Genomic DNA, 15,399 nt, shown 5'->3' with positions numbered 1-15,399 from the left:
CAAAAGCAAGATGCTGCAAGAGGTGCTCAGTGGATTTCACAACAAAGAAGATGGATTGTTCTTTCTACCTGCACTGGTATTCAACTATTTCACATCATGTGCATGTTTGCAAATTTATATTTGGGGCCATGGGACTTCTCAGTGCTTTTCTGAGGCTGTCTGGCAAAGGCATTATGGGGTTGGAGAGCAATCTTAGGGATCTGTGTATCAAGCAGTGGGGAGGTGGGAAAGAGGTACTCCATGGTGATGGAATTAGGGGCCTTCTGTAGTCTCTCCACTTCCTCAATATTATCTGTCCCTCTATCTTAATTTCCTGGTCATCACCTATTCATAGAAACATAGAAAATAGGAGTAGGAGTAGTCTGTTTAACACTTCAAGCCTGCTCTGACTTTCATCGTGACCATAGCTGATCATTCGACTCAGTACCCTGTTCCCACAATCTCCCTGTATCCTTTGATCCTTTTAGCCCTAAAAACTGTGTTCAGTTCCTTCTTCAAAACATGCAGTGTTTTTGCTTCAACTGCTTTCTGTGGTGGAGAATGCTACTTATTCGTCGCTCTCTTGGTGACAAAATTTCTCCTTATTTTAGTTCTAAATGACCTACCCTATTATCCTTATCCTATATCCTTAAACTGATTCTGGACACCTTGGTCATGGGGAACATCCTTAATGCATTTATCCTGCCTAAAGCTGTCAGAATGCTATTGGTTTCAATGAGGTTCCCACTTATTTTTCTAAACTCCAGTGGATATAGTCCTAACAGATCTAACCTATCTTCATATATCAGTCTTGACATCCAGCAATCATTCTAGCAAACCTTTGTTGCATCCTTTCCATAATCATAACATCATTCTTCGGATAAGAAGACAAAAACTCTGTCCAAACTCTGTCCATGTCAGTACTCTACCCTAATTCGATGCACTTTAATTTTACAAGCTAATCTCTTATGTAGGATCTTATCACAGAAGGTCCAGGTAAACCACATCCATTGGCTCCTTTGATCAATTGTATTAATTACATCCTTGAAAAGGTTGTGTAGATTTGTCAAGCATGATTTTCTTCTTCAAATCCATACTGACTTTATCCAATCCTATCGCTGTTTTCCAAGTGCTCTGCTATTAGGTCTTTTATAATGGACCCTAGTATTTTCCCTACTGCCAATGCCAGGCTAACTGGGTTGTAATTGGCTGTAATATCATTATCTCTATCTTCTTACTTAAATAGTGGGGTTATATTAGATAACCTTCAATCCATAGGAACTATTCCTAAGACTATAGAATTCTTAAAGATGACCACCAATGTATCCACTATTTCGTGGGCCACTTCAGTAAGTACTCTGTGATGTAGATTATCAGGCTGAATGGTTTTATTGGCTTTTAATTCAATTAAATTCCACAACACCATTTCTCTACAAATACTGATTTCCTTCAATTTCTCTTTCAGACTAGACCCTGTGTTACCCAACATTTTTGAGATGTTATTTGTGACCTTCTTTGTGAAGACTGGACAAAAATATGTATTCAGTTGGTCTGCAATTTCTTTGTTCCCGGTTATAACTGTCCCTGCTTTTGTTTCTGGCTGTCCATCACATTTCTTCATTTTTATAACATCCGCTATTTAGCACCTTGCCATAACAGGTGCCTTAATAAAATCTAAATCTGCAACAACCATTGAATTCCAATCAGCAAAAGAGTCTGTATGTTCCTCAAATTTACGACTGATGAATCTAACACTTATTCTTGCATCGCCTATTGCAGTCCTGAACGCCGTTCTCACCTTCTCAGCATTACTCTCATGGGTCTTGTGTTCTGAGTCTTTGGTACTAAATACTGAAGAATTAGAAAATGACTTGATAATGTTTTCAGTCTTTGCATCACCAAAAGAGTCTTAGAGGAGAACTGATTAGAAATGATCAGAATCCTCGAGATTTGTACCAAAATGGAAAATTGAATCTTTTAGTGAAGCAGTGTAACTGAATCAAAATATAAAAACATATTTTGGGGGCTATTCTAACAATGTAAACGAGGCTAGAGTCTCACAGTACAAACTTGTCTTTGACTTCTTTGTTTCTTTCAGATGCTGCTGATAATAAGGCAGTCAAAAAAAATGGCTCTTCCATGCATTCTACTGAATATGGGTATTGTGTGACCGGTCTGCTACTGAATCTACTGACGGCGGATAAGAACAGGTTTTTGGAATGTATTAGAACAGAGTCAAATTGTTTTGGCCAGACAAGAATATTTTATGTAAATTGTTTCAGTAGAGAGATTTGAGGTAGTGTGATGCTTTGTATGAAAAAGCAAGGGTTTTGTGGGGAAAACGACCTCCAAGAAAGGTGACATTTGAGAGAACAATTGCTATGTTGTTTGCCTGCTTTGCTGTTATGAATGGAGCCTAAGAGAAGGTGTCCTTGGACTTCTGTTAATAGTGTACATCTTCATCTGGCTTCAGGATTAGCCTCATATAGGGAGATGTAGACAATTTTCAAAGCAGTACAGGCACATTGTGTGGTGTTCCTGCATTCACCTGCCTGCATAGGCAGCCTTCTCAGCCTGTGCAAACACCTGCTGCACTTGCTTCTACTCCATTTAACACAGTGCAACTTAATGAGTTTATTCACCAGTTTGGGAAATTCAACTTCATTGTCTAAAGCACAGCTACTTTGGTGCATGTACAAGAACAACTTGGTTTTTTTTAATCAACTATGTTGTTCTTAACGTTTACATAGTCTCTACTGTGTCCATAGGAATCTCCTTTAGGAATATTATACCTTCGCTATGGGTGGTGAACTGCTGAGTGATCTACATAGTACAGCAATGGTAAGAGGAAATGATGCTTTTTTAAAAAATGCACTCCAATCGAACTACACCATTTGTCAAAGGAAAATCATTTTATACTCTAAAATACTTGTAAGAGTTAACTCTTTGCGAAACAAGTATCCTGTTTGCTGCAATATTTTGCCAAGAGTGCTCATCATGCATTTCCAGTTAAGTGTCAACATTTAATTATTTTTTGCCATATTGCTGTCAACCAGAAGAGATGAGAAAGAGACTTGATTGCAATGTGATATATTTTGTGAATGATATGACAGCTACTGTGTGAAAGTTAATATGATTAGTTACTTACTTCTATAACCTTGGCATTTAGTGTTACATTCTTGATTCGTTTGCATTTCTATGGTGTACCTGCATTGTGTAATTGGAAGCTGGTTTGCTAAAAGCTTTTCAGGATCAGAAATTTCTGTGAGTGGAAATCAAGAGGTCCTACTGCAATATTGCACCACTTGTGGTCTCACAAACTGTGACTCCTTCTTGCTGTGTTGTGCCATGCAGATGAAATTGTATTTGCAAGTCAGAAATGAAAAAAAAAGTGTCCTTGCTGCTTTATTATTCCAGAATTTCAATTTTGTTTTTGGAGAAAACATCCTTTCTGGCTTAAATTATTTATTACCAAAAATTACCTCCGAAAGAAATTGAATTACCTCTCATTCCTTTTTTGACCTTGTTTTCCATTCTGACAGCACTGCTTGTAAATCAGTCGGAGACGACTGTACATAACTTTGAAATTTATGGTTACCGGTTACTTCAGTCGTAAACCTGCCATTATGTTTGCTTTATTAACTTATTTTCAGCAAATTATTCAAGATTTAATGGGAGACATTGCAAATTTCAACAGCATTGCAGCAACTCGCTTGATTTAAAGTTCATTTTGAAAGCTGTAGGTTTACATTTAATTTTAAGGATTTCTGAAAATGAGATTGAACAGATAGTGTGCAGGCCATAAACCTTTTATTCTTATATATTGCACACTGTTTGTAAGAAAACTTCTGAAAATAAATAGCCATATAAGTGAATTATAATATCAACAACAGCCATTGGTGTGAAAAAAAAAGCATGGGTGGTACATGAATGTGAAATGAGCAGTATCTCTTTGTTCATTCCTTAAATGCTGCATCAGTCAAACTTAGTAACTAAATTGTTCTTACCATCTATTAAATATTTCCTATTGTGAGATTTTTAAGTCTCGATAATAGCAAATTACGTTGTCAAGCCTCTTATACAGTTGCAGTAAGCAAAACTATTCCCCACTAGAAATTTTAGAAGCTATATTACAATTCGGCTATTATATTTAAAATGTGGTGTCTCATACAAAATACCATACAGAACAGTATGAAAGGTTGGATTACTATGGATGAGTAATATGCAGTGCCATTTATGCAGGATTTAAAATACCATCTGATTCAGAGGTGTCAGTTATTCAAAAGTTGACAATACTAAAGGCATGCAGCATATTTATTCTGTTTTTAAATATTAGTTTTGTTTGTGATAGTTGTAATTCATTTAACCATATATGTCCGCAGAATTTGACACTGAACTACACACAAGCTATGCAGCAGTAAATATAAAACATAACATTTTATTGTGCTATGTAATTTTCTAAAGATATTCTCTATCTTTAGGAATTCAAAATGAAGCTTCTAAGTTTTTGAATGTAGAATGCAGTCTTTAGAGCTGAGTGACTGTTGATGAAGGCTGAGAAACACCTATGTCTTTTTTGAATCTGGCTATAACATCTGAGGGAATTTTGAAACTATGTGCAAAGCTGCTGATAATATGATACTCCTGTAATTATTTCTGTTGTATATAGTTTTTGAAAGGTTGTTAAAATTTAGGAGAATATATTGTGAAACCGGAATGGGAACAAGAAAAACTACGAAAATACGGAAAGAAATATAAAATAAAGTATATTTGTTTTTGTGGTGATAAAAGATGACGTTTTCTTCCCCTTTAAATCATTGAGCTTAGATTTTTGAAATCCAGCTGAATAGTCTTTGTTGACTTAGGACAAACCCTCTTTTGGACCCCTCAAAACCATTATGAAGATATATAGTATAATTCCCAAATGAACATTGGACTTATGCAGTCCAAAATTATTTGCTGAAAATAGGATCACTTGGGATAAAATATTTTAGATGAAAGAATACTTTTTTTTTGCAAGACAATTACCAGGTTATTTTTGAATTTATTTGTCAAAATCAAGTGCTAATTCATAAAATGTGCTAATTTATTTCATTTTCAATAGATCTCAAAATTACTTTGATTTACAGTGATCCTTGGGTTGAAACATATCCATTTGTTTTAAGAGAAATATTTAGATGTTGCATAATCGTTGAGCCACATACTGTTAAACTATCTACTGGCATTAAAGAATTTGAAAATAACTTTGAAAAAATATGTTGTTTAAGTCTGGCAAAAGAGTTTACATCGCATGGCTTATTGTATCATATATGATTGTGTTGCATTTCTGGAAAAAGTTTAGTAAGATTCGAAAACAAACTTTTTGTAGGCAATGACTCAAAAGGATAAAATATTCAGTCTCTATACAACTTCTTTTTTTGTGGCAGGCCAGAAAGTTGTTGCTGAGTCATGATGAAATGAATGAAAAAAATACTTCAAAGGCACAGTAATTATACACACAGTGAAATGACTTGCCATGAATGAATGTAAAATGACAACTGCTGCTTTCCCCTTTGTTGACAGTATGGTATCTTGCTCAATAACTTAAATTGACTAATAAAGATATATGCAATAATCCGTTCATATTAAAATGCACACTTAAACGTTATAGATGTAAGTTCTGAAATATGCTGTCAAAAATAACAATATTGATTGTTATGCTGTCACAAATTGATCATTGCTCCTTCACTTTCCCCATGCTAGCGTACTTGATCAAACACATTTTACCAGAAGTGCCTTTTGCCAGGAATCCATTCATTGTAATGTTAAGAATGGAGGAAATTTTGATTATTTGCATTGTGCTTAACACATTACAGAAGCAGAATGAAATTTGAAATTGTTTTTCATCAGATTTTCACTTTCAGCTTTATTAATTTTATTTTTAGCCCACGGCAAATGTAATTAGTAGAGGATATAATGTCACCATTATTGTTGTAAGAATGCATGTTAACTGATAGTAGGCACAGTGAAAATCAATAAAACCAGCTTTATGGAAATACTGCATATCTTTTCCTCACTATCTCGACATTTACCAAATCCCACCCCTCTCATTGTCATGGTTAAGAATTTCTAAATTAACCTGCTGTAAAATCCATGTAGGTAGGGTTTCCTCTGCCCAATATGGGGTACGCACTTTTTCTTTGAAAGAATACATTTCTAAGATTATCCTTGCACAACGTTCCCCTCAAACTTCCGTTGCTCTGTCAATGACAGATGTCAGGCTTCAGCATAGCAGGAAAAACTATTCAGGGTAGGTGAGAATTTGCATGCAGCTTCAGTCTTTTCAATGTACCAAGTTCAGTCCTAAATACCAGTTTTACCCATGACCAAAATGTAACTCTTGGTGGAAGGTTGCTTTGGTAAAACAAGGTGATGAGTAGGATGCCGCCTCCGGAACCTGGGATGAGAGCCACAAGACCTTATCGACTGAGTTCGCCTTTTCTACAACTTTTTCATGCTTACACTAAAAAGTAAGCAGCAAGAGTAAATGAAACATGAGGACATTATATATTTGAAGGATTTGTACTCACTGCAGCAGGAGGGTGCTTGAGACATATCAATTATTGCATAATCTGTTTCTGCTTTGGTTATACTTCTGGAATTTATATAAAACCATAGCAAATGTGCACTTGCCATGTTACACAGAGAATTGGCGTATTACACAGCCAATGGTTTGTTGGAGCGCATTGAAAATGTATTTGCAGTTCTGATATAATTTTGCCAAAACCAGCCAAACAATTCCTAAAGCAAAAAAGTATCAGCCTATCATATTGTGCATAATTTTCCATTGCGTTGTCAGTATAAATCTGTGTTTAAATCATGCTGAATTACTGAAACAATTACCCTCTCTGTAAAAGTATACGTGAATTACTCTCTACTTGCCCATCACCCTTTTGTATCAGCTGCTTTACGGAGCACCTTCCTCAGACTTTGAAATCCTTTATCCACTGTATTAAAAATGATCTTACTGCTACAAAATATGTTTTAATTTAATTTTGTGCTTGTTAATTTCAAAGAAATTCATTGACATTTCCATGATAAGTTGTGGAAATGCTGACAAGCAGCAGAGCAAATGATGCATTATTGTATGTTAGTTCACTGTCATGCTGGTGCACTACAGAATGGAGTAGCAGATCCATGCTTGTGCTGCTGATTTCCCCACACAATGCCCTTTGAATCAGAGCCAAGTTGTCGGCAAGTTGTCATGTGGGGGTCAAGCTATTTCCCAGAGGCAAAGAGAAATCAGAGAATCAAAATGGACCCTCTTTGCTCAACTCCAAGTCTTCAACTTATGAAGCAATATGAACAGAGGTCTGGGAGCAGGTCTCCTGTCAATTGGGTAATTGTGTGCTGTGAAGGAACTCAGAAGGGGGTAGAAAGATAATTAGAGAAAGCAGGAGCTGCAGATGCTGGAGAATTTCTGAAGCAGTGTCTCGGCCCGAAATGTCAGCCTTCCTGCTCCTCTGATGCTGCTTGGCCTGCTGTGTTCAGCCAGCTCTACAACTTGTTATCTTAGAAAGATTACTAGTTATTTTATCTTTCATAAGGACCTTCTGCAAGCCTGAATTTTGAAAAGTGAGATATGTGTTTGTCTCTCTTTAAAAAAAAGAATGGATGGGGAATTGAAGAATATCAATGTAATTTTACACCGGCATCATTTATCGAACATCATTGAAAATAAAGGTGCAACTTGAGACATGACAGGTTTATAGACAATTATAGGTGAATGGTGATAGGGCATTATACAGAGGAAAGGCTTTTGTACTGTTTGTCAGTGGCTGAGTGAATGCTTCATATTAACTTTAAGACAGGGAACTTTTTCAACTTTGTGGGGAAAAATATCTGCTCCCCAAGGATTAGGGCTGACTGGAATCAGCTGTGCACATCTACTTTTCCAGTTAATTCTAATTGAAATGTGGTGTCTCAAATGCAATGGGGATTATGGGGCATTAATTGTGGTAAATTAAATAAAAGACAGAGTATGAAGTATATTGCTTAGTGTAATGTTGCTCAGCAGTTTATAACACAAGGAGGATGTGGTGTCACAAAAAATAAAGTAAAATTTATATCCCACAAATGAAACTTGAGTGGATAATGTAAATTTCTTACAGTCACCCAAACAAATAGAATATAATATTCAAGTGAAGTAGACCTTAAACACACTGAAACATTGTGTCCCCTGAAGTGAAATTTCTTTCCTCCTGTTTTTTCCTTCTGTTGGTTCATCAGTGTTGCTATGCTGGTCTAAACCATATTGTGGTTCCCATGTAAGGCAAAAGTATTTGAATCCTAGGGGTTTAATTTCCTTTGAATTTACATAAATTTACTTTTAAAATAAACTTGTTTCTAGTAACTTTAAACAACCACTCAAAGGAGATTTACACAAGCTCAAATCTTTTGTAGCTGATTTGTGGTAAGCTACTGAACGTTTGCTTTGGTGGCTAAATAATTTTGCGTAACATTGTGGAGAAATAAAAACAGTTCAACCATCCATGACATTGATTCTTTTAATAAAGATAGAGTGCTGTTTAAATCAAAATACATCTTGTAACTTTGCGATAACTTTAAAAAATTTATATACCTTCTAGTTAGATTTCTCACAATTCTTTAAAGAGTAGAACATGTACTGAGTATTACCCATTCTGCAATTCTAAACATTGAAATTGCCAGTACTTCTTAATTTATGAAATAAGGCACACTGTGTAATATGAATAATCGGCATTACCACAATTAGAATCCAGCCTGGAAAATATACTGGTGATTTTAAAAAAGAGTGTAATTGTGCAAGCAATTTTACTTGTGTGCTCCGTGACCAAAATAATTAAATTTAGTTTCCTGGCAAAGCATCCAGTTCTCTGGTATAATATATGTACATGGCTTGTAACTCGTTAATATGTTATTTTCCATATGACAGAATTCCCAAGTCATTTGTAGTTCATTGAAAATTTAGTTATTTTTAGATGTGGCACAAGGTCTCACATTTTGTAGGGGAACAACACTGGGTTTTGAGAAACATTCTGATCAAAAATTTAACTATAGTTTCAATTACAACAAATTCATTTATATTACACGGCTACTTTGTCCTATTATTTGTTAAACTTTTAGTCAATGCATTATTTCCTTTGTTTTTGCCTTGTGCCTGTTTTAATTCTCCCTCATTTCTGGAGTACTTACCTCATCAATGAAGAAGCTCGCTGTGGAAGAAAGAAACTTATTTGGATGACAGAGCTATTCCACAGGTAGACTCTTTGTCCAGAAGGCATAGCTGGGGTCAGATTCTATGTTCTAGTGGCTATTGACAGCATTGCCAGTTTCCCTAGCACAACATCCTGCAGCAATGTGATATGTTTTAAGGTGCTGTGGGCTGGTACCTGAGGTGACATTGTCAATTGGCACATAATTAACCTGGTGATACTCAACTGTGGGTTGTACCAGCACCATGGAAGTCCTCTTTTTGCCAATATCTTCTATATTGCTCTCCTCTGCTACTGTACTGTGACTATCTACACATCCTCTGGATTGCAATTTCGTACTTAACATACTTGCCAGAGTATGTTGGATTTTCAAAAGGGAAATCTTGCTTGACAAATCTATTAGATTGTTTGCAGTATGTAACCAGTGGAGTTGTTACAGGGGAGCTAGTGAATGAGGTTTATTTAGACTTTCAGAAGTCTTTTTATAAAGTCCCACATGAGAGATTAGTGTCTAAAATTAAAGTCCATGGAGTCGGGGATAATGTACTGACACAGATAGGGAACTGGTTGGCAGACAGAAGCAAAGAACAGCAATAAACGGATCTTTTTCAGAGTGGCAGCCAGTAATTCATAATATATACCAATGATTTAGATGAGGGAAGTAAACGCATAAAGTCCAAGTTGGCAGATCATCTAAAGTTGGGAGGAAGGGTGATCTGTGAAGAGGATGCAGAGATGATTCATTTTGGCAAATTGAGTGAGTAGGCAAATGCATGACAAATGAAGTGCCATGTGGATAAATGTGAGGCAGCAAAAACGGGAAAGCAGATTGTTATTTGAATGGTGATAGATTGGGAAGTAGGCGCAATGTCACTGAAAGTAAGTTTGCAGGTGCAGCAGACAATAACGAAGATCCATGTTGGCATTCATAGTGAGCAGGGATGTCTTTTTGCAATTGTACAGGGCCTTGGTGAGATTACACCTGGAGTATTGCACACAGTTTTGGTTATCTTTTTTGAAGAAAATGTTCTGGTTACAGAGGGAGTACAACAAAAGTTTACCAGACTTACTCCTGGGATAGCAGGATGCATGCAGAGAGATTGGATCAGTTATGCTCTACATTCAGCGGGGTTTAGAAGATTGGTGGGGGGGGGGAGGGGGGGAACGGAAGTGTGATTCTCACAGATCAATAAAAGTTTAGCAGGGCTAGACAGTGTAAATGCAGGAAGGATGTTCTTGATGACCGGGGAGTCTGGAACCAGGGGTCACAATTGAAGGATATGAAGTAGACCCTTTAGGACTGAGATGAGTAGAAATTGCTTCATCCAAAGAATGTTGAACTTATGGAATTCTGCACTAGAGAAAGCAGTTAAGGCCCAAACATTGAATGTTTTCAAGTTAAATATAGTGGTGAGAGCTAAAGGGATCAAAGCGTACAGGGAAACAGCCTGTAGTTGGATGATCAGCCATGATTATACTAAATAGCAGGGAGGCTTGATGGGCTGAATGGCATGTTCCTGCTGCGATTTTCTTTGTTTATATGTTGGTCTCATTATCAGTTGAATTTGTCCTGACCTATCATGACTTGTGTGTTTGTAAAGACAGAAAGCTTCTTCATTGTGAAAATGATGGGCAAGGCTAAAAACCAGATGTCCTAAACTGTACATGGCACCCACCATTTTGATGGGTGTGTGTGTTTTGCACACATTTATTTCCCAGACATAGCTGTTGTTTTGATTAGTAGCCTCCTTGACTCGTGACCTCAGTGCCACAGTGTTTGAAACCTGATTTACAGAGATTAGAGCTGGTAGGAGCAGGACTGGACTTTATGAAGTTATTTGGATGGCCAGAGTACCTTTTTGAACAATTAAGGTATTTCTGTTCCTGGGGCACTTATGGGAGATGTAAGTTGGCCATTGAGAGAAGAAGGGTGCCCTTTGGAATTATTAAAATTAGACATGAGTGTGTGTATAATTACATAAGCTTATTAACTGGCAAAAACATGAGATGTCCACAGAACTGTCAAAATCAATGGTCAAAAGTGTCAAAAGGAACTATCAAATAGATCTGTTGCTCCTGCGGTCTAAATATTTGAAGACAAAAACATTACCTGGCATCATTGCTTGTTATTTCACTTTGCTGACATATAGTGAGCTCAACCATTACTAGAATAGTGCTGCGTGACTAATATCACAACCTTCTACTATTACAATGGGGTACATGCCATTTCACAGTTTTACTGACAGTATCAAGTATTATAGATGCTTTGAAATGGGACCATGAATTCTCAAGTTTGTTAGTATGAGATTGCACACTTGACAGAAAGTTTGTGATTATAGGGGCTATACGTTAAAGGAAGTTAAGTATGGTGAATGGTCTTTTTGAAAATGAGCTTTTTTTTGAAAAAATGTCATAGACAGTTAGAACTTTATATTTTTTTTTTCTGAGCTTGGCTCTTGAAGTCTGACTGTGATGGATGTAGGGTGAGCTGGCAAAGTAGGTTTAAGATAAAAGAGGTGCTGAGTGGGAGCATTGGGTAAAAAGAATTGGCATTAAGTTCACACAAGGTCTATTAAATGTTGTGGGGATGAGAGAAGATTCATAGTTTGGCTTGAGTTGGTAAAGGGTTGGCAAGGCCCTTGGATTAGCTGAGTCATAAAGTTGCATGTTAGGTGATGAGGTTATAAGGCACAGATGGGGCATATAGTGTCTGAGGGGTCTGAAGGGTGAAGGCTAGAGGACTGATTTTTTTTCCCTTAAACTTCAACAGAGTGTCACAGTACCAAGGCGAGCCTTCCATCCAGTCTGCATCCATTACTGGTAGCTTCTGGATTCATTCTGTAATCACATGGCCCGACTCGGTGGGAGTTCTGCTACCCTGAACAAAATTGCAACTTCTGGGCTCCTTTGTCCCGGTTTGTATGTGAAGAACCTGGAAATATCCTACTATATCCAGACCGATTACTTTTGCTGCCTAACACCTTTTCCATTCCATGTTGTCATGGACTTTTCCCTTTAGACCTTTCAGCACTTCCATAACCTTGGTCTGCATACAAAGTGACATGTGAAAGTAATAAACAAAGAGAACAAAGAGCAGGACAGCAAAGGTACAGTCCTCATGGGGCCATCAAGTTCCATGCCGACACAGGACATCTTCCTTAACTAAAAACCTTTTGCCTCTATGCGATCTGTATCCCTGTATTTCCTACATATTCATGTGTCTTTTAAGTTGCCTCTTAAACATTGCTATTGTGTCTGCTTCCACCACCTCCTCTGGCAGCACATACTGACCCTTATCCCCCTCTGTATAAAAAAAAAGTGCCTCTCACATCTCCTTTAAATTTATCCCCTTTTACCTTAACCCTACATCCCCTCATAATTTACATTTCAATTCTGGGATAAAGACTCTGACTATCCATTCTACCTATGCAACACATAATTCTGTGAACTTCTGTGAGGTCGTCCCTCAGTCTCCAATGTTCAAGTGAAAACAAGTCAAAAAGTCTCTTCTCATAGCTAAATCCCTCACACCAGGCAACATCCTGGTAATCCTTTTCTGTCCAATCCAAAGCCTCCATGTCCTTCTGGTAGGGTGGAAACCAGAACTGTACACAATATTTCAAATGTGGCCCTACTAAAATTCTCTTCAGCTGCAACATGACTCGCCAAGCTTTATAAGCAACACCCTGACTAATGAAGGCAATCATACCATGCCCCTCCTTGATCCCCTTATCCAACTGTGTTGCCACTTTCATGGGATTGCGGACCTGTATGCCTAGATGCCTCAGATGATATTGCTTATAAGGGGTCTGACATTTATTGTATATTTCCATCCTGCATTAGACCATCCAAAATGCATCACCTTGCATTTATCCAGATTAAATTCTATCTGCCATTTCTCCACCCAAGTCTCCAGCCTATCTATAGCTTGCTGTATCCTCTGGCAATCCTATTCATGATCCACATCTCCCATAACCTTACTATCATCTGCAAGCTTACTAATCAGACCACTTACATTCTCCTCCAAATCATCTATATATACGTATATTACAAATGAGAGGGCTCCCAGCACTGATCTCTGCTGAACACCACTGGTCACAGGTTTCCAATGAGAAAAACACTCCCCCAATGTTAGAGCCTGTCTTCAATGACCACGCCAGTTCAGTATCCAGAGATAATGGGAATTGCAGATGCTGGAAAATCTGAGATAACAAAGTGTGGAGCTGGATGAACACAGCAGGCTAAGCAGCATCTTAGGAGCACAAAAGCTGACGTTTTGGGCCTAGACACTTCATCAGTAAAACGGGATGGGGAGAGGGTTCTGAAATAAATAGGGAGAGAGGGGGAGGTGGATCAAAGATGGATAGAGGAGAGTACAAGAGAGTTGCAGTGGGAGAGAGATCCCCTGAGGTTTGTCCGAAGGGAGGACGGTAACTTCTTCTGGTTAGATGTCCCTGGAAGAGGCTTTGCAGTGAGGTTAGAATTATATCAGAGATAATGGCACCTGCCTCCCCTTCTCTCCCTATTTATTTCAGAACCCTCTCCCCAAACCCCTTTTCTGCTGAAGGGGGTCTAGGCCCGAAACATCAGCTTTTGTGCTCCTAAGATGCTGCTTGGCCTGCTGTGTTCATCCAGCTCCACACTTTGTTATCCCAGTTCAGTATCCATCTTACCAGGTCACTGTGGATCCCGTATGATCTTGCCTTCTGTGTTGGCCTTCTGCAAGGGACCTTGTCAAAGGCCTTCCTAATGTATATATGGACCATATCAAATGCCCTGCCCTCATCAATCATTGCTAAGAAGTTCATATTTTCCCAAATGCGAGTAAATACTGCCTATAAGAATCTTCTCCAATAATTTCTTTGCCACTGATGCACGGCTTGCTGGACTGTAATTTCCTGGATTATCCCTGTTGCCTTTCTTAAATGAAGGAAGAACATTGGCTATTCTCCAGACCTCTGGGACCTTGTCTGTCACTATGGAGGATATAAAGATTTCATACAAGGCCCCAACAATTTATTTTCTCATCTCCTTCAATATTCTGGGATATATCCCGTCAGGTCCTGAGGGCTCATCTACCTTCATACTTTTAAAAACACCTTATGCCTCCTCCTTTTTATATCAACATTCCCCAGAATATCAACATATACCTCTCCAGACTCATCATGCACCATGTCCTTCTCCTTTGTGAATATTGATGCATGCATTTGTTAAGGATCTCACCCACAAACTCTGGCTCCATGCATAAATTTCCTTTTGTCCTTAAGTGGAAGCTATCTGTCTCTGTTCTAAATATACTCAATGACTTGGCTTTCACAGTCTTCTGTGCCATGAGTTCCATGGATTCACCACCCTCTGGCTGAAAAAAAAATCCTCCTTATCTCAGTTCTGAAGGGTTGTGACTTCAAACCTTCTCATTTCAATTCTAAAGGTTTGTGGGGTTGGGTCCTAGACTCTCCTACTAGTGGAAACATCTTTTATACGTTCACGCTATCCAGGCCCCTCAGTAAGTTTCAATGAGATCACCCATCATCCATCTAAACTCCATTGAATTCAGGCTCAGAGTCCTTAACCATTCCTTATATGACACACGTCATTCGTCCTCTTGGTGATTTATTTAAACCTCTTCTGGATCCTGTCCAAGCCCAACACTCTCTCCATTAGATGTGGAGCCCAAAACTACTCACAATATTCCAAATATGTTCTGACCAGAGTCTTATTTATCCTCTGCAGTATAACCTTACTCTTGAAATGAATACTAACATTACATTTGCCTTCCTATCCACCACCTGAATCTAAAGAGATTCCTAAACAAGAACTCCTGAGTCCTTTTGTGCTTCAGATTTCTGAAGTCTTTCCCTATTTATAAAATAGTCAACATGCCAATCTTTCTTATCCAAATGCAGAATCTCACATTTTCCCACTTTGCATTCCGACTGCCACTTCTTTGCCCACTCTCCCAGCATGTCCAAGTCCTTTTGCAATTTCCTCAACATTACCTGTTCCTCCATCTTCATTGCCTAATCATCACCTTTTCACAGAAATGTAGAAAGTAGAAGCAGATGTAGACATCCTCCTGGCACCTGATATTGGGATCACTTGTCTACATAAGAGGACTGCCAAAGAAGGTCAAAGATAAGTTGATTTTCACTTTTGAATAAAAGAAGTCACAGCTACCTGGCCATGA

Source organism: Stegostoma tigrinum, chromosome 22 (assembly GCF_030684315.1).
Source record: "Stegostoma tigrinum isolate sSteTig4 chromosome 22, sSteTig4.hap1, whole genome shotgun sequence".
In the NCBI taxonomy this organism is placed as follows: domain Eukaryota; kingdom Metazoa; phylum Chordata; class Chondrichthyes; order Orectolobiformes; family Stegostomatidae; genus Stegostoma; species Stegostoma tigrinum.
Note: the sequence above shows the minus strand (reverse complement) of the source record.